The sequence below is a fragment of the Manis javanica genome, chromosome 1 (genome assembly GCF_040802235.1).
Source record: "Manis javanica isolate MJ-LG chromosome 1, MJ_LKY, whole genome shotgun sequence".
Lineage (NCBI taxonomy): Eukaryota > Metazoa > Chordata > Mammalia > Pholidota > Manidae > Manis > Manis javanica.
The window spans coordinates 145,411,141-145,431,579 of NC_133156.1; the positions used below are offsets into that span (position 1 = coordinate 145,411,141).

General features: G+C 42.2%; 1 long non-coding RNA gene across 1 annotated transcript in view; it reads left to right on the forward strand.

Moving 5' to 3' along the window:
* Positions 1-7,899, forward strand: part of LOC140849114 (uncharacterized) — a 48,401-nt gene extending 40,502 nt beyond the window's left edge. The window contains exon 6 of the long non-coding RNA XR_012130695.1: positions 7,738-7,899. This is a non-coding gene — a long non-coding RNA (uncharacterized lncRNA). The remainder of the gene's footprint in view (positions 1-7,737) is intronic.
* Positions 7,900-20,439: the final 12,540 nt, after the last annotated feature.

Here is a 20,439-nt window from a genome sequence, read left to right on the forward strand (position 1 = left end):
GATTCTGATCTAAGTGATGAAAGAACAATATTCTTCTATGGAGTGATATGTGAGGATATCTTTTGACCTTGGGAATAAGCTAAACTTTCCTAAACAGAACACAATAACCATTCACTATAAAGGAATGTCCTGATAAATTAGATTACATTAAAATTATGAACTTCTGTGAAATATTAGAAAATGAAAAGTCAGAGTGGAAAATGTGTTTTCAATCCATTTCAATATACCCAAACAAAAATTTTGCATCTAGAATACCTTCAAGGTCTGACAAATTAATAAATGAAAGACAGATGCTTCTCATTGAAAGACTTGGTTATATACATGAGTTTATGTAAGATTCCTTGTCACCTGAACCAAATAATCATAAATCGACAATTATGATTATTTCTAGTAAAATAAAGAGTTGAAGATACATGGCAGTTACAATCCTTCTGACTGGAATATAAGCAGTCATATTTTTATAAAATGGTTCAGCAATGCAGCTTAGTTTTACTATTTTGAACTATCATTTCACTCACTGTTTTTTACATTGAATTACACAGAGCAAACAAGACTTTCCCAGTCATTTCTATTCCCAAGCAAAAGTGGGGGAGGGGGTTTGAAATGTATTATTATTCGTTTTTCCCTTTATTCAATTTTGTGTCTATGACATATTTATGAAGCCTCTAGGCTTTCTATCAAACTCCACCAGATTCTTAAAGAAATGGGAAATGGGAAAAGCAATAACCAGTAGACATATAAGCTACATCATATTTCAAGGGGAGTTTCTTTATATTTTCATTCATAATCATTACCTACGTTTGGGAATAAAAAAGATAGTGTATTTTTACAGCAAACACGGAAATATTCAGGAGAAAAAACTGTTCTTCATTAAAATCAACCAGAATGGAGGGATGTTTCATTCCCTTACAATTCATTAAAGTCCGTAAGCTATAACCAATTCATTTTCCCATCCTCTGATTCTTTCAAATATTTCCCCTTCTCCTAAAAGCTCCATGTATTTTTCAAAAAAGCTCTCGTTTCCAACTCTTTCTGAGCTTAACCACTGATCTATCTGACATTCACATCACCAATCTATATCCGCACCTGCATTTTCACTCTCTGCTTTCCCCCCACCCACACCCACTTACCCAGGGCAGGTGCCCTATGGTTTCTTCCTCTAAGACCCTCCCATATGCTCTGGGACTCAGCTACACCACTTCTCAATGCCTAGACACCTTAAGCTGTAAGTTATCTTCTTTCTGGTTTATATTCAACCTGACCTTCTCTGTCTACTCATCAACATTAAAAACTGCTCAAGAATCTGCTATCCAACATCTTACTACACTGATGGACAGTGACTGTAATGGGGTATGTGGTGGGGACTTGAGAAGGGGTGGAATCTAGTAACCACAATGTTGCTCATGTAATTGTATATTAATGATGGAAGAAGGAAGGAAGGAAGGAAGGAAAGAATTGGCTATCCAAAATACGAAGCCCTTGACTCATATATCCCTCCTGTTAGTCACCTGGCTCTGGCTTCCACCATAACTTCCTGCAAATTCTGCTACTTTTGGTCTCTCCATTTCCTCACCACAACCTCCAGCTCACTCCCTAACTCACCCATCCCTCTTTTTTCCCCCAAACACACAGTTGAAACTCTGCATGTATGGTTCCCAGCAATCTCCCTGTAGCTAACCCAGTGAATGTCTGTTTATTTTGCCCTTGAAGCTGACCGTGCTCATTCATTCATTGTATCAGTAAATGAATGATGCCATGTTCTACCCTGGTTTTTATGCCAGAAACTGTCCGAGACATGGCTCTGAGCTGAGTCCCAGTAGCCTTCCTGGGTTGCCACTCACTCCTTACAGAATTTGCTGTTTATACGGAGACAATGATGTGATTTAAATGCCGAGCAAAATTCGGAAGCCATCAAAGCTGTTGCCAACTACTCCCAAAATGTGTTAGCTTATATTTCTACTGAAAGGAAGCTAGTTTCTACACACTTTTGACATTATCAGGACTTCATTATTTCCTCTCTTCTTGATCGACGTGGTGAGAGATTTTCAAATCCCAGTGGTACTTGACTTTTGCCTACATGTGTACTGTCCCTTTGTACTTTCTGAATTCATATTTCATCATTTGCCCACTTTTCTATTATGTTGTTATCTCTGTGTTGGCTTTTAAAGTTTTTCAAATTGATACAGTCTGTGAAAAGTTTTGCTAACCAAAGGAACATACCTACATTATACATTATGCTTAGTGTTGCTATTTAGTTATCTGAAATATAATCAAATAAAAATGACTAAAGATACAACTGAAAAATACAATATTGCCATTAATGAAATATCAGTGTCATCATAGACCAGCTCTTGGGCTGGGTAGAGAGTAATAGGGTCACAAATTATGGTCTTACTCAGACTGAAGAAAAACCTTGAGTATTTTACTAGCTCATTCTAGAACAGATACTATATTCTTCTCAGTAAAGCTCAGAGTTACTGATTTTAGTCAGTTTTCAACGGGAAGAGATTGTGGTCTTTGTGAGTGACCTGTGAGGGGCTGCCAATCTCTCTAACTTGGATGGACTGTCACTTTGATGTGTGTCCCTCTGCTCCTCCTCCTGGGGACAATATTGGATGAGGGGACAGGGTGCAGAAATGAGCAGTCTGGCTGTCCCATCAGTCCCCCATGTCCATGACAATCAAACATTACTCTCTTCACAATTACACAATCTAACTGTAAGAAACAATGCTCTGCAGAAACCAGAACTGAACAAGAGATTGTTTTCAGTTCTTGCCAGCAGACACATACTCGGCTGGGTTTGTGGCCGCCCCCACCCAGTGCTCCTCACTCCCTGCCTGGAAGGCAGGGCTGACCCTCCAGCTCCCTCCCAGCCAGAGTTTCAGGGTCACCTGAGAAGTCTGCCCTCGCCCTGACTTTGGCCTATCCTTCTCTACATTGGCAGTTATTACATGAAGAAAGTCCCCTTTCCAACTTTTAGAGATAACAATTCCATGAACCCACTCTTTATAGATGAGGTTCAAGCATCTTAGCTTAACCTTTTTGAAAGGTAACCCCTTCCTTTTTGAAATATAATTGACATATAATATTGTTTAGGATTAGGGTGTGTATCGACTAACACCTTGGTCACATCACGTAATTGTTAGGGTCCAGGCTTCCGAGGCTTCCCCAGAGAACAAACTACACAGGCATAGAGATGTAAATTCAAGCAAAGTCTTTATTCAGCCAGCTAGCTGAGGTCCAAGTCAGCCCGATGCAGCGGGTCTCAACAAGGACCCCGAGCACTCAGAGCCAAGGGTTTATATAGCAATTTCAAAGCACTTAACTCATAGCAATTTTCTATAACTATACATTATTCTTGCAAGACATATATCCTGGGGTTAAGCAAGGGCAGGGTAAGACTACTCCTCAATGGTTAGGGAGGTTCTGCACGATAAGCTTGGTATGTAAGATTTACTGACCAAGGTTAGCTGACCAAGGGTCACAGCTGCCCACCACCCGATGCTCATGATTAACTTGTTTTTCAAGGCCTTACCCAGGCCCAGGGTTTGTTTTTTTTGTTTTTTTTTTCCTCTGAGTCACACTCTCAGAAAATGGTTTCTAGGTTTCTAAGATGGCTATGATTATGCTAATTTACTAATCTTACTAATGCTTAGATTCTACATTTCCCCACTTTCCTTTGACCATTCCAATCATGGAATGTTTGTTTCTTCCTGCTGTGTGAGTGAATGATACTGCGGTCTCAGCATTAGCACCTGAACAGCACTCACTCTTTCCCTAACAAAGGCTATTAGCCGGTTTAAGATACAGGGACCTAAAGTGAGAAGCAGTATAAAAATAAGCAAGGGCCCTGCCAGGGTGGATATCAGGGTTGTAAACCATGGGGATTTAGTAAACTAGGATTCAAATAGCCCTTGGCTGGCCTCTCGCTCTCTCTTCCTTTGATCTGGTCTCTCTCTAAGTTTAGACACTGAATCTCTTACTATTCCGGAATGGTCTGCTGTTAAGGTTTAGCTAAGTTTTATTAGTTCTTTTTCCTGACTCTTTACAGTAATTATCATTGCTCTTGTGTTGTGGGAACCATTACGACCGAGTCTTTTAGCCTTTGAAGTTTATAACACAGTACCAAAGATCATAGCCACGACAATCTGTGCCAGCTCTCCAAGGCTTATTTATTGACTAGGTGCATATTGGAACCCTTAAATGGCATCTCCTCAAGTCCCTCACCCCCAGCCTCTGGTAACCACCATTCACTCTGTGTTTTTATGATTTGGCTGTTTTAGATCCACATATGAGTATAAAATCATACAGTGTTTGTCTTTCCCTGTCTGGATTTTCTCATGTAGTATGATGACCTGAAGGTTCATGTGTGTTAACACAAATGGCAGGGTTTCCTTCCTTCTCATGGCTGAATAATATTCCATCACATATATATAACAATCTTCATCATCCATCCATTTGTGGACACTTAGGTGGTTTCTGTGTCTTGGCTGTTGTGATGAATGTTGCAATAAACCTGGGGCTGCAGCTATGTCTTCAATCTCCTCTTTCTATTTCCTTTGGATATGTACTCACAAGGGGCACTGCTGGATCATGAGTAGTTCAATTTTTAATTTTTGGAGGATCCTCCCTACTGTTTTCCACAGTAGCTGCACTAATTTACATTCCCACCAACAGTGCAGGAGGGCTCCTTTTTCTCCACATCCTCGTCAACACTTGTTATTTCTTGTCTTTCTGATAAAAGTCATTCTAACAGGTGTGAGGTGATATCTTGTGAAGGTTTTAACTTGCATTTCCTTGTGATTAGCGATGATGAGCATCTTCTTACAGAGCTGTTGGCCATTTGGACACCTCTGTTGGAAAAACGTCTATTTAGTTCTCTGCCCATGTTTTTATCACATGTTCTGCACCATCTCCCACATTGTCTCCGTGTCCTGGCTCATCGCTGTGACCCACTTCCCTCAGGCTGTAAACCCCCACCTGTCCTTCAGCCCACATCTCAGATGCTGCCTACTCTGCAGCTTGACTGTCCTGAGGACCTGGCACTCCCAGCAAGGGTGTGACAAGCAGGGGAGCATGCTGGAGCTTCAGGCAATGGCTGCATTTTGGCCCTACCCAGACCCCTGGGTTAGAATTTTTAAAATGTCCTGAGGCCAGTCAATGCTCCTTAAAGTCTAACAGCACTGCTTCTGGCCCTCCCTAACTGGAGAATTCCACTCATAACATAAAATGTGTCTTAGCATGTTCTATCATTTAGTTCTCAAAAGGCTTTCTTTCTCCTGCGTCCCTGGGCCCCCAGCCCGTATGTGTCATTGGGACAGCTGATGGGACTGGAAGCTGCCTCCTTCACATGAGCTCTGACTTATGTGGGCCCAGACCAGCTAACTCTTAACCCAGATTCTGTCACCTCCCTCCTGGCCCACAAGGAAGGCTCACCTTCCCTGCAGCTGTCTGCTTCTGGATCCAGGCTTGGCCACCCATCACCCTTTCCTGACTGTGACGCCACGGCTCACCTCTCTTAAGGCAATAAACAAATCCAGATCTCATCTCCAACTCCCTGTGCAGGGGTCCCTCTCCGGGTGAGGAAGAGCTCTCTGCGGGACTGCCTGCACCCCCTGGGCTCTGTCCCACCAGCCAGAAGCAGCCGCACTGGCAAGGAGCAATCACATGAACACAATCTCCCCCAGACTTCACTTCCTCTACTAGAAATCAAAAAAAATTTTTAAATACCATTTTGAGCAACCAGGAAATCTAACTTTGTATTTGACAGGTGGGATCATGTGGTTTTTGTCTTGTGCCTGGCTTACTTTGCTTAGCATTATGCCCTAACCATTCACCCAGGCTGTCTTGTCTGAATTTCCTTCCTTTCTGAGGCTGAATATTATTCCACTGTATGACTCTTCGCGTTTTGTTTTTCCATTCATCTGATGGACACTTGGGTTGCTTCCACCTTTTGGTTGTTATGCATAATGTTGCCACAGGTGCACAAGTATCTCTTGAGACCTTGCTTTCAATTCTTTTGGGTATATGCTCAGAAGGGGCACTGCTGGATCACACGGTAATTCTATTTCTAGTTTCTTGAGGACCTACCATACTGTTTTCCACAGAGACTGTGCCATTTTACATTCCCACCAACATCACAGAAAGACACCAGTTTCTCTACATCTTCATCAATACCTGCTATTCTGTCTTTTAGGTAGTAGCCACCTTAACGTATGTAGGGTGGTATCTTACTGTGGTTTTAATGTGCATTTCACTGATGACTAGTGATGCTGAGCATCTCTTCATGTGCTTGCTGGCCATCTGTAGAATCTCTTTAGAAAGAAGTCTATTCAAGACCTTTGCCCATTTTGTAATTGGGTTGTTTCTTTTGTTACTGTGGAGTTGTGGCCTGGATGCCAGTCCCTTATCAGATAAATGATTTGCAAATATTTCCTCCCACTCTGTAGTTTGCCTTTTCACTCTGTTGATTGTGTCCTTTGATACACAGAAGTGCTTATTTAAATTTTAATGTAATTCAGTTTATCTATTTTTACTTTTGTTATCTATGCTTTTGGTGTCCAAATCAAGAAATCCTTGTGAAATCCAATGTTATGAAGTTTTCCCGTTTTCTTCTAAGAGCTTTATAAATTTAGGTCTACATGTAAGTATTTGAGTTAATTTTTGTATACAGAATAAGATAAAGGTCCAACTTCATTCTTTTACATGCAGATATCCAGTTTTCCCAGCACCTTTTGTTGAAAAAACTGTCCTTCAGCCATTGAATGGTCTTAGCACCCTTGTAATCAAAAAGTATTTGACCATATGTGTGAGGGTTTATTTCTGGGGTCTCTATTCTATTCCATGGGTCTAGATATCTGTCTTTTTGTCAGTATCATCCATTTTGATTACTGTGACTTTGTAATTAGTTTTGAAATTGTTTTCTCAGTTTCCTTTGTGGATTGTTCATTACTAGTTTTCAGAAACATAACTGATTTTCGTGTGTTGATTTTGTTTCTGCAACTTTGCTGAATTTGTTTATTACTTCTAACTGTCTCTATGTGTGTAATCTTTAGGGCACAGTTGCTTTTAAACTGTTGGTTACTGTCAAGCACAGGGAACACACACTGCTCAAAATTTTAGCATTGCACGTTTCCCTTCTGTTGGCACAAAGATGTATCACCTGGACACCCCTTCAGAGAAGGACTTGCTGCCCAGAGGCTGACACTGTGGTTGGCAGGTGCCTGCTGCAACTCAGGGGCCTCTGAGGCTCTGCCTCAGCTTCAGGGAGCTGCCTTGTCTACAGCCAGGCCCTCTGGGCACCCAGACCCAGAGCTGAGTGGGAGGCAGATAAACATCTCACCTGCTCAGCCTGATGCAGGCCCACTCTGCTGACAGTTCCACCCCTGAGCTCCCTCCCCAGGGAGGCTGTGTCGGACAGCACCAGGCTCCACCCTCCCCTCTGCCCAATCCTGACCCCCACTTTCCTTTCTCAGGTGGCAACTCAAACAATCATCTTGCACCTCTACATCATCTTTGTGTCTGCTTTTGGGAACCCCAACCTGAGATGATCCCTATTTTCAAAGATGATTACTGTTGTATTATTTCTCATTTTTAATTTTTCAGATAGTTTGACAGAAGTTTACTTAGGCAAGGGCAGTAATTTAGAAGCCTACAATCCGTTTTTTAGAAACCTAGTACAGGAGACAACGCCCAAGTAATAACTCTAGTTCTGTTGTGATTTGTCTTTGTTTTCAGAGGAAGGAATAAAGATGACTTTGGAGTCCTGTTTACTTCTCCTCCCAAGTTGATGTCTGCCCGATGCAACTGTTCAAGTACCAGCTCCTTGCAGCATTACTGAAAAGCTTAAATTCTTTGAAGGGTTATTTCATGCCTTGAACTGCTATTTTAAATAAATCTATTGTTGGGTCAAATCAAAAGTCATTATTACTAAAACAGTTTCCTTTCAGGTCTTTTTGTGCTTTCAAAAAAATTTTGTTGTTGTTTATTAACACGCTACATGGCTTCAACCTGTCAGCTCTTTATTTTGCATGTCCTGCTACACAACAGAGAAAGGTGACCCCAGACTTCTCACTTAGATGCTATATGTTCTACATCCATGACACTCACATATATGTTTAGAGAACAGGCAGTAAGTATGAAGAAAAAGGTAAAATATCATTCTTGTATGTTTTACATTGTTCCCATAAAGTCAAAATGTATCCATTCTGAGAGTGGAACAATGTACAATTCCTGCATGATTGGGACACAATCAGTCATATAAGTTTATTTTGTTGATGACTTAAAATAACATGATTAAACATGTACAAAGCATTATATTCATATAAGCCAACTAATTTATTTCTCATGAACTCTGATGCCCTGGTTCAGATGGCAGAGGAAGGCTGGCAGTTATGACATTATTGTCCCCAGTGGCAATTGCACAAATTTATAAATAAAGTATAGTTAGAGTCCATTTCATGCATCGATGATCAATGTTCACTGATCCTTGCAATTTTACAATTACAAGGCAAAATAGAAAGCAATTCAGTCCAGCCATAAGACAATAAAGAAATCTGCCAGGGTGCTAGTTCTTTCTATATGGGGCACTTCTACACATTTTCTGGGAAAACTTTATCACCATCCTCCCTCTGCTTTTACTGAAAAACGGAATAAGGAAGGAAGTGCACTATCTGACATTTTAAAATCATTTTGCAACATGCCTAGAGATCAAATACCAAAATAAAACCAAAAAAACAAGTATTTCTTGGGTGGAGTGTATTTTTTCTGTTTTGTCTTTCAAAAGTGCCCATGGCTCCATTTTTGTTGGTGTTTTCAAGGTGCTTACTAAGAGTCCTAGCATCGCATTTTCCCTTGGAGCGCTTTAAACATAGTATCAGTTAAGGTTTTCTTCAGCTGCATGTAACATAAACTCGAAAAAATTAATTATACAAATACCTTTCCTCTTAGATAAATGAAGACTAGAGGTATGTAGTTATGAATGGGAAGAGTATCTCCAAAATGTCTCCAGGGAATCAGTTTCTTCCTACATTTCCTGCTCTGCCATCCTTAGTGTGTGGCTTGCATTCCTCACACTCATAAAATGGCTGCTGTGTCTCTAGGCACTACATCTGCATTCCAGGCAACAAAAGGAGAGAAAGGACCAAAAAGTGTGCCAGCTAAGTCTTTACCTTCTTTCCAGAGAAAACTGGTTTCCCAAAAAGTCTTATCCAAGAAAAATCTGATAATATCTTATTAGACAGAACTACCACATGGTCACCACTATATAGAAGGAAGTCTAGGAAGTTGAGACTTTCAGCTGGACTCATGGCTGTCCAAACAAAATTGGGGGTTCCTTAGAAATGGAAGACTGGTAATAAATATTGGGTAGACCAATCTCAAAGTCTTCTATAATTCCATCAATTAGTGGTTAGGATATAGTTACGTATCAATTTTTACTTAACAATTGACACTGAATATGGGTTAAAGGTATGTAAGACTTGTAACGTTTATGACGTCAAGTGCAGGGAGCAAAGGAGGGGAATCCTCAAACACTGGCCGCTAGCGTGTGGAAGTGCTCATATGATCGTCAGACAAACCTGTGGGAGAAAGGCCTCCATCTTCTATATTTATTGTTGTTACTGGTTCACTGGACATCATGGTATGAGAGCGGTGGGAGGATGGTGGGAGTGGAACAGGAGAGAAGGGGCATGAGAGTCCTGGAGGGGGACAGTGTGCAGAAACCATGCCGAATTCTCCCTCCCTTTCAAGGGGCTTCGGACACTGTGTCACACTTCCCTTGATGTGTGTTCATCACGAGAAAGTACATTTCCTTAAATACCACAATCAGAACCGTGTCAAATTTCTCTACAGGGCATTGACGAGCCCAGGAAGGCCAGATGATGTGTATTATAAACACAAAAATACCTGTACCCCATGCTGGCATTGAGTTAGACTCTTTATTAATCCTGCAACATGTGCAGTGCTGGGTGCTTTACTGCAGTGTCTCAGCCGATGCTTAGAAACCTCTGTGGGGGTGGGGTTATTAACACCATTTTACACATGTGTAGCCTAGACCAGGCTGACCAAGGGTTACTTGACTGCATCACGAAGAGAGAGCTCCTGGGGATAAGTCCCATTCAGAGGGCATGAGAGGTGAGAGATGGAAAGGCAGGGGTACAAGCTCAAGCCCCTGGATCCAGCCCCTGGAGCTACACTCCTCTCCTCCATGAGCTATCACATTCCCTTGTACTTCAAGCCATTTGGGGCTGGGTTTCTGTTGAAGAAGGATCCCCCCAACTATATTCAATATGCATCTCTTCCCCTGTGATTGCTGCTTGGACAACCAGCTGTCGGAACTGGCCTTTAGAAACTCCCCGTGTAGCATTCATAGATCCTACTAGCCCTCCCCTGTGTGTGGGAGAAATAAGTCAAGTGCAGCTAATTCAAAATATAAAATAAAACGTGCAAAAGTACACCAACACACAGCTTCCAGCCATCAGAGAACTGTTCCAAGAGCAGCCTGCATAGCTGGTTCTGAAGTCACGACGTGGACAAATGAATGTGTACTATTTTAAGATATAAAATAAATCTGCTCACTTTTTCCTCCTGTTATTCCTTCAGCTTGGTATTCTCTATCAATGCTAGACAAATAGGACTTCTTAAAAAAATGTTCCAGGCCATGTTACACTGTTTCATGCCAGGAAAATGAACTAGTTTTCAGTCTTTGACGGTATACACAATCATTCTTTCACAAGGCATTCCTGATGTGATCAGGTGAGATCACACCTATGTCCTCTGCTGCAAACTACTGGGGAGGTGACATCCTAGAGGAAGCACGTTCCCTACTGCCAGAGCTGAGAATCCTTGCCTTTACTTCTTCCTCTTCTTTCCCACTGAGCACAAACTCAGCTTTCTCAGTGGATACAACCAATTTATTCTCTCTTTAAAATAATCATTTAGTATATCCAATATACTGATATATCCAATAAACTCTGACCAGGCATGTTTTTATGTTGACAGGGAAATCATCTGGTTAATAAGCACAGCCTGCACCCCATACACAAATGACAGCAGTTCTTAGGATGGTCATTTAGTAGCGAAAGTTAAGACTAAGTGGATTTACACATATAGAAATTGTTATTAAGTTCTTCTTTCCCAAGACTACTTTTCCATTATTGTTTTCCTCATGTTACAGAACCTTAAACCCATCTCCCCTCCTTCCTTTGCCTGTATTTGTTTTTTTTTTTTTTTTTGGAAGCAGAGTGAAAGTTTTATTTAGTTATGTAAAGAGAGAAGAGCAGCCGGCAGCCTCAGCAAGGAGAGGCGCCTTGAAAGGTTTGGAAAGACAAAATTCAAGATTAAAAGGTTACACACTTAGAAAGTGCAGGCAACCTCAGAGAGAGGAGCCCCTGTATTTGTGATCATTGGAAAAGAAACACCCAGCTGCAGTTCTCAAGTACATTGCTGCCTTTCTCCATAGCTGAAAACGTGTCATTTCTCTCCCCCGTGATCAGAACTCCCTCTGCTAGGTGGTAGCATCTGTCAAGGCTGGAATTAACAGCAAAATTACAGGCTACATTGTTTCTAGGTCTAACTAGCTCTGTGCCAGACCACCTATTGTTATCAATTTAACTAAATTACTGCTATAAATTACCCCATTTAATTGACACTATTGAAACCACATTCTGTGATTTGTTTTTTGCTCTTGTTTTCCTCTGGGTTTAGGGTAGAGTAGTGTTGTGTAACTGATTACATGGCAACCAAATTGTTCTTTGATTTTTTTTTTCCATAAGAAGTTGTACATTAGGGTTGGTCAGAAGTCAGAGTTCTGATCATACCAATTCTGATCGCCTCTAAGCTGATTGGTTGCAAAATAGAAAGAGTGCCACATGTAGGTATCTGAAATGTAGGTATCTGTGCTTTATCTGCATAATGTCACTAGGAAGTCTTGTTGGGCCCCAGGGGAACACTTGTGGGTTCTCTGAGCATAGAGGGCTCTAGGAATCGTGACCATGAGATGTAATTGTTGGGGTTTCAGCAGTTATTACATAAGTAGGTAGGATGCAAGAGATTGATAAAGCACAGAGAAGTGATGCATTTTCTTCACAAAGAGGAAAAGAGTCTAAAAGGAAAAGCTTCAGAAATCTAGACATGAATACCTCAAATTCAATACCCACTAAAAATACTGGAATGAAACATCAAAGAATCAATTTGACCCAAGTCTACAGCTACAGGGAGCTAAGACAGGAAATCCATGGGGCTTTGTGAAGAATACATTCAAAAGCCCAAACCAATTTCTTCCTGATTATTATGACAAGCCTGGAAGATCAGGAGAAGCAGATAGGACCCTGTCTGTGAGAGCCTCTGTCCCCGCCTGGGTGACTCTCTTTCTCCGGCAGGGACTTAGAAATTTTGGGCCTTGGGATCTTAGGAGAAAACAGCAGATCCACTGAGAGGTTAGGCAGCACTGCAAGACAGTAGGCTGGGAACATAAACTGAACATAATTTCTATCAATAATTAGTAAGAAAATCAAGGTTAGGCAAAGTAAAATGAATTTAAGAAGAGACTATAAATAGTGATTCAATTAACATCAAGAAAAATAGGAACATAAACTGAGCTATATTAATGTAAGTCGGAGTCCTCTGGAGACATATAATTCAATGATGCATTGATTACCTATTTAAACCAACAATTACTTTATTGTTATTAGAATTCGTAATATTCACTAAATGCTACTGTGGAAATACATGAAGACCAACCAAATGAGAAAAGCACAGGCCATTTGCACAGACTCAGTGCAGCGAGGGAGGCAGCCACCGTCACCTGCGACTTGGCAGAGACTCAAAGGCAGGCAGGGGAGCAGGAAGGGGTCACAGGGAAAACGGGAAGCCTGGGTACACCCTGCTGGAGGTTGTTGGTGTGGGGAAGCTGGAGGCAAGCTAATACAAGCCAGGCATCCTGTGTGATTGGTGAGTGTGGTATCTGGTTTTCTCTGGCTGGTCTTAAACTGCAAGTAGGACAAAAACCAGGGCAGCCGGCTATTTAGGGCTGATTACTGTAGGTTTTATTGTGGGCTTTCTGGATGGTTCGCTAGGCATAGCAATCTGACTTCCTCCCAGACTGACATTGCCGGCAGGCTGGATTCCTGGGCAGGCTCCTATAGATGGGGGGGGTTGGTTTCCTGAGATGGGTGCAGGAGACTGGGGGCCAGAGCTCTACTTTCACACATGGTCTGGCCATGGTCTGTTTGTATGTCCAGTGTTGCACTGTTCTGTGGCAGGCACTGGCATGTAACAGTCATTAGATTACCTAATCTCATTTAATCCTGGCATGATGGTGCCAGAATTCCTACTCTACAGAGTAAGAAACCAAGGCTTCATCAGTTCACCTAACATGTCCAGCCCATGCAATAAGTGACGGAGCCAGAGGTTAGATTCTGGTCCTCTGCCCCCAAGGCTGGAGTCCTGCACAGCTACGTCCCTGCTGCCCACATTCTCACTGGGGAGCATGATGATGGCTGTGAGATTTGGAAGTCGAGAAGTAGCTTGAGACCTGCTCCTCTGCCTGCTTGCTGTTTCCAATTCTATCAGAGACTTTGCTCCTGTCATTTTAGGAAATCTCCCTCTCACTGTGTCTTTCTCTTCAGAATATTAACTCAATGCCAATAGCAGAGGGTTAGCCAAAAAGTCCAGGGCCAAGGACTCATAACCTGAACGTGCAAGTGCCTTGCATCTAAGACCATGGGGAGGCGCCCACACCTGCTTAGAGAAAGAACGCCCCATGCCCAGGCCCCGCTTTCTCACCCATGGCACCTACACTGCATTGAACAAATCATACCTTCTGGGCAGGAGCTTCTCACCCTCAACCTAATGCAGCAAAATCAGGTGGGGAAGGAGCTCAGGCGAAAGTGTAGCTGCTGAAGGATTTGAAGACTTTTTCATGCCTCTTCTGAGTAATGGCTTTTAACCTGATAGCCTTTAAAAATTCAAAAGTAAAATAATTTGAATGAGATAGCATAATTGGAAAAATCATGCAGGACTGAATTAGAAATTGGTATGAATATTCTAATTCATGTGTTTTTGAATTTTGTTACTCTTATAGGATTCTATATTTTCAAAGGTTAAAGTGTTTTGTTCTCTTCTGCCTGTGGCAGATCTGTAGGCACCACAAAATGAAAAGTCAGAGATGCTGAAATGAACTTATGAATTTATGCAAACTACTTAAGCACTGGATTACATTTTTCAATGTATTTAGAGAACAAGATTTAAAAGAATCATTCTCTGTTTAAACTGTAAAATATTCTGGGCTGTATCAGAGATGACTGAGAATCTTATTTAACAGTGATGGAGAATATTATGGTGTAACATCAATGTAGATCTGCAGTTGGGAAACGCAATGGTCCCAGGATGCTCTCAGGACCCTCCCTGTGAGGGTAACTGGGGATAACAGATTCAATTTCACATCTGTTACCTGTGCCTTAGATTCATGTTGTTTCCCATGATGTAAAGACAGAATGTGCACCAACTGCCCCCAGTAAACAGATAGAAGAGAAGTTTTTAAAAAGTAGAATTGCATTACATCCAGGTTTGCAACCTCCTTGGTCCAGGAAATGAGTAAGAGCTGCACTGCAGGGGGACATTCTTGTCAGCCTTGTAGAGGGAAAATCATAGTAAGAGGGACAGGAGGTCTGTACAGACCAGGTCCCCAGAAGGCCGTGACATGCAAGCGTAAGAGAATGAAGCTCTCAGTGCCTGCACAGAGGTTGGCTCTACCAACCAGAGCTGAACCGAGGAAGAGCTGAACATGATGAGTCGCGGGCCCCTGCCTGCCTCAGAGGCGGCTAGGAGTAGAGAAATAGAAATGAAACCAACTGATGTATGATCACATGTCACATTTTGTCCAAGACATTCTTAGTTTATACAACTGTCCTGGAGTAATTATCATTAGTGCCCAAAGTGTGCTGGCTTAGCTAAAGGTTGGTTGTATGGCTCATGAGTAGGGGCTCATTCTGCCCTTCATGTCTGGCCAGCCTGAACCTGTCTGTGGTCCCCGGACCCCTCTTCTTAAGTGTGGGAGTGGAGGTTGGGGAATGATGTGCATCTATGCTGGAGGCGTAGAAAAACAGGATGATGGGAGAAGTCTGAGTTCTCTCCGCCACTTTTTTTAGCTTTGTTCTGAGAGCTGCGCATGAAGTAGCTCAAGCTCACAGAGACCTGTTGTACTGCAGTTGGAGGGATCAGAGGACAGAGTCCGGGCAGCTACTGCAGCTGGGAAGTGAGGGGGCGCATCGCGAAAGGAAAGTAATAGAGGCGGAGCCCGGACCTGCCCCATAAGCTCTAGGGAAAGCTCTTGCTGGCCCAAACTGTTCATGCGCAGGTGGACAGCACGGACGTTAGAGGAACTGGAGTGATTCCCATGGCTACCCACCGTGAGGGAGTGCGGGTCTGAGTGCAATTGGGTAGCTACCTGCCAGACCAAAAGCAACCCCTGTGGGGGAAACGGCACAGAATAGCCTCTACGTCGTATTATTCGCATGACCAAGAAGCAAATGAAGATCACTAGATGTACAGAGAAGCAGGGAAAAAGTGTCTCATATTCAAGGGAAAATGTGGCCAAAGGGGACTCCATGCCCTGCAGAGCTGGGAAAAGGCAGCGAGCTTTTCCTGTGAACACACTGAGCTTGACCGTGGGATTCTCTGGTCCAGAAATGCTGGCCAGAGCCCTCTGCCCAGAGGCTCCACTTCGCCCACTTGTAATTTTCAAAGGTCCACTATTGAGGGCTGCCCCCTCAGTTGGAGCCCTCACCTGCTAGCCCATTACCTCTACTGGCAGCAGTGGAGGCTAATGGAAACGGGACCACACCTGGATGGAAAAGGGGGCAGAAGGTTTTAGGCCCCCTCCTGAGGTAGCTTGCTTTGAACTGGCCTGTGCCTGGTGACATGCAGCATTTAAGAGCTGCTGGATGACCCTTGAGGCAGGATGATTCTGCTGCTTATTTACTAAACTTCTCTGACAAAAACTTCAAAGATGATTTAATGTGACCTCACCATCTAAAAATTAGTCACAGAAAGTTCAAGGTGGCAATGGTCCCACAGCTAGTGAGTCCCAGTGATGGGAACAGATACCACACTCGGATGCCTAGCACCTCATGCCTCAGCAATCTTCCACTGATGACTTATTCATCTCAGCCCATTTCTCACTGCATCCCTACAATGGGACAACACCTGTTCTAGGATCCAGGTGTTAAAATGAACAGGGAAGATGAGGTCCCTACACTCCATCTGCTCTGGACATTCTGCCTTCAAAGCTGCTTTTCCCTGATTCAGAGTAGTAAGGTGGCCTCGTAGACCCTTACCGCTTAAGATTCTTTCCAGTATAATTTTCATTTCTTAGGAAGGGTTTCTATTTGTTAATTTTCCTGCTGTGTTATTACCTCCCCCAGATTAATCCATAAGAACCTAAGTAAAGCTGGACACTTCAATAGACAAAAAATAGCTGCCACTTGGTCCTTTCACAACTTTCCTGCTGCCAGGCCTCATTCCCTTTCCATCGGGATGCTTTGGACAGTGGCTGGGCCATGTGACACTTGTCTCCTTAAATCCAATTTGAATAAATATTTCAAGGTACAGTGGTTTAAATGCTCTTTATCTCACAGTCATAAAAACATGCAACATCTCTTATCTACGTAATCTTCTTGTTTTGGGGGCAGCATAAGAAACTAAATTGTTGGACAGAATGTAATTTCTTCTCTCAAATTCCTCTTGATACTAAAATCCATTATGCTTTAATAGAAATTCACTTCCCGAAAGTAAAAACGTATGACTCTGAAGGCTTTCAGGGAATTTGTCTCCTCTCTGTTGAAACCTGACCATTTACTGTAAAGGAAATGTGCCATGTTAGCCACCCATGTTCCATCGCCCCTTCTCTGAGTAACAGCTTTAGCAGGAACCCTCCCCTCCTTGGACACAAGTGAACCAAAGCAGATCAACGACCCCACTCACCCTGGGCTGATAGGACACTAAGGGTCAGCTCATGCCACAGAGCAGGTGGCCAACCTACCCGCGTCGTCTCCTCTTCAGTTTCATTATCTAAATCACTACCTTATAAAGAATTCCTTTATCTTTGATTTAACCAGAGCTAATTTCTATTTCTTACAACTGAAAAATCATAACTTAATCACCCAAACGCTCCTGTTTCTTTCCTTAATGAGTATTATTTAAAGCCAATGTTAATATCATTTATAAATGTGTCAACTTGAATCATATAGAATGAAGAAATTTCATAGAGGTTAGTCTTTACCTTTGTAAGTTACGGGTATAAAGGGGAAGGTTCTTGTCATTTTGCCATGTAAAGATAATCGCTTCTCTATTGGCAGAGCACTGCACAAATGCTGGATATGTTATAAATCCTCTTACTGATTCTCCAGTTAAAATAAAATTTAGGGAGAGTTAAGGAGCAAACTTTAAAACAGTGGAATTGTTCAAAGTATCTACATAGTCACAACTATTAACTACTGCTTCTGAAGATGCTGGAACTTGATAAGCTCGTAAGCTCAAGAAACACTCACTGAGTAATGGGGAAAAACAGCATAAAAGCAGGGGTCTGTTAATTTTGGTTTTCATGTTGGAAAAGACATGTTGATAGTGGGAAATGTAAACTTTTATTGTGTTGAGAACAATTAGGATAGATGGAGGAGGAAGGTTCTGGAAAGGCAGCATATATGAAATAGAAAATTGAACTTTAATAAATCCTACTGCATGTGATCACGATGTTGTATAATTTCCAACAAATGTGTGCATGGAGACTGGCTACTTCCCTGTGGCATAAATGAGAGATTATCAGTCATTTCATTAGCATGAGAAGATTTAAATAAAGCATTCATTGTATTGTTTCAGATTATGCAGCTAGGTAGAAATATAAACAGAATGGTCACCTAGGCTTCCTGGTTGGTTAAAAATGTACTTTGGGGTTCTGCCATGCTTTTCATGCCTGAAAACTGAACATTTTTTAAGGAAAAAAAAAAATTCTGAAACCAACGAAAAAAACCCATATGGATATATTTGTATTATTTAATGGCACAATATGCTACCCCAAAGCCATGCACAGATGTGTGTTATCAAGCCTCATGTCCCCCGAGGGGACAGCATTGTCTCTCTCTTTCCAAAGTGTAAAACTGGATGGCCTTCAGGTTGGACTTCCTTCACCATCCAGTTAAGCTGCAGAAGTCTTGCTAACACTGCTTTGCTGATTCTTCAGGTCTTTTCATCTCCACATGTATCCATAAAATATAAACATCTCTTTCCCAAGGTAATGAAGCATAGAAAAATACTCTGCACATTCTCTTCAAAAAGCATGTCTTTCCCTGACTGACATCCCACAGGCCAGTCATCATTTCCTTTCCGATAAGATTAAACTTCTGATTAAAAGGCACCCTGTCCTTCATTCCATCCATACACACACACACACACACACACACACACACACACACACACACACACACACACACTCACACACACACATATATACATGTATATACACACATATGACTTTTTAAATAAAAATAAAAAGGTAAATATCTGTGGGCCAGAAATGAGTGGGAACTAAGCCTCAGCCTACAGAGAGCACTAGGACTGGAAGAAGTCAAAGGGGTCAAGATTTAAAATACCCAGGATAATTGGGAACTGAACCGAACATAATCCTCTTGAAGGATCCCAGAACCAGGGTGCCTACATGGAGTGTGCGGCTCAATCAGTGTTCCGTTTTTAAGACCAGAAGCTGCAAATGGTCTCCTCTATGCTAGGGGTTTCAGCTAGAAGCAGTAGGAAACAGCTTATCTATCAGGAAGAAGCAGAGACCCTGCCCACAGGACCTGGGCACACCCAAGTTTTGGCTGACATTGGCCCTGAGAGATCCAGTTTCCAGGGGGCACCCTTCCGTGTTTACTAGAGTATCCAAGCACACTTACCATTTCTCTGCTTTTAGTCAATCACTTTCTTTTGCAACTTTTGTGGAAGTGTTTTTAGTATTTAACACCACATCAGTGAAGTGTAGCTATTTCCCATACTCGAGGTTTTCAACATAATTGTTTGCTTTATTTATTAAAGTTGCTGACTGAGGGTGTTTTTCATATACATGCTCACATTAGTTTCTTAGCGCTGTCACCACAAACTTCCACAACCTTAGTGACTAAAAATAATACCAATTTATTATCTCACAATTCTGGAGGTCAAAAGTCCAAATAGGGCCCCAGTGGACTAAATCAGGTGTCAGCGGCTCTGTCTTCCTTCTAGAGGCTCTAGGAGAGCACCTGTTTCTTGCTTTTCCAGTGTCTGGAGGCCGCCTGCATTCCTTGGCTCACTGACCCTTCCTCCGCCTTTAAAGCCAGAAGAAGAGCATTTTCAGTCCCCTCTCTGACTCTGGCCTCCTTTTCTGCCTCTGTCTTCCACGTATCAGAACCCATATGATTACAATGGGCCCACCTGACTAATCCAGAATAATCTATTTTAAGAGGTTACCTTAATATCTTTAACTTAAAGTCCCCAAGTTGCATGTAACCACACCTATTTGCTGGTTCTGGGATTACGGTGTGGATAACTTTGGGAGGGTGCTCTCTTCTGCCCACCACAGTCTCGGTGGCTGCCCTTTGGCTCATCTAATTTCTGTGCACAAATTAATGTTATTGGAGTCACTGCACAATTCTGTCATATAGCTCCTCTGCCCGCAACCAAACTTACCAAATAAATGATCTTATTGGTGTCGTTATCACAAATTGCTATTATGTTATTATTGTAAGCTGCTTTTCACAGCTACACCTGTTTTACACATATTTCTCTCTGACCCACGGACCTCACATATTATGTAGATCTGACGTCCTCACTTGAGCTGTCAGGTACACGTTCCCATAGATGGTAAACAGGAGACGCCGACTCTTTCCAAGTAGACTTCAGAGGGCAAATTTTAGTGTGTGCTGAAATTACAGTTCTTATGGGTTCTGCAAGGCCAATTTAATTTCACGGTATCATAATTTACTAGATATAAAACAAGATTTGGCTGAACTCCTGGGGTTTCTAGTCAGAGGATGTAGATAGAGTTAGTCAAGATGCCCTTGGTGTTCAGAAAGCCGGGACTTTCAGTTCCCTAAATGTGTGACAAAGGTTTCTCTAATACCCAACAGTGCCCTTCCTATTGTGAATAATTACATCATCCTCTGCAAGTGGTGAAACAGCACAGGCCTCCTGGGCAATCCAGCCACTGGCACCTACCTCACCACTACCTATTTCTTCCCTCCTTGACACATGAGCTCACCTGAATTTTCACATCTGCTTCCTGCTCCCTGTTTTCTTTTCCTTCAATTAAACAAAAATCGCTAAATTTAAAGTATCATAACTATATACTACCTTATCTACAAAAGGCTGGATGCTGCCACGACCAGTGTCATCACAGGGAATCCTGTCCTG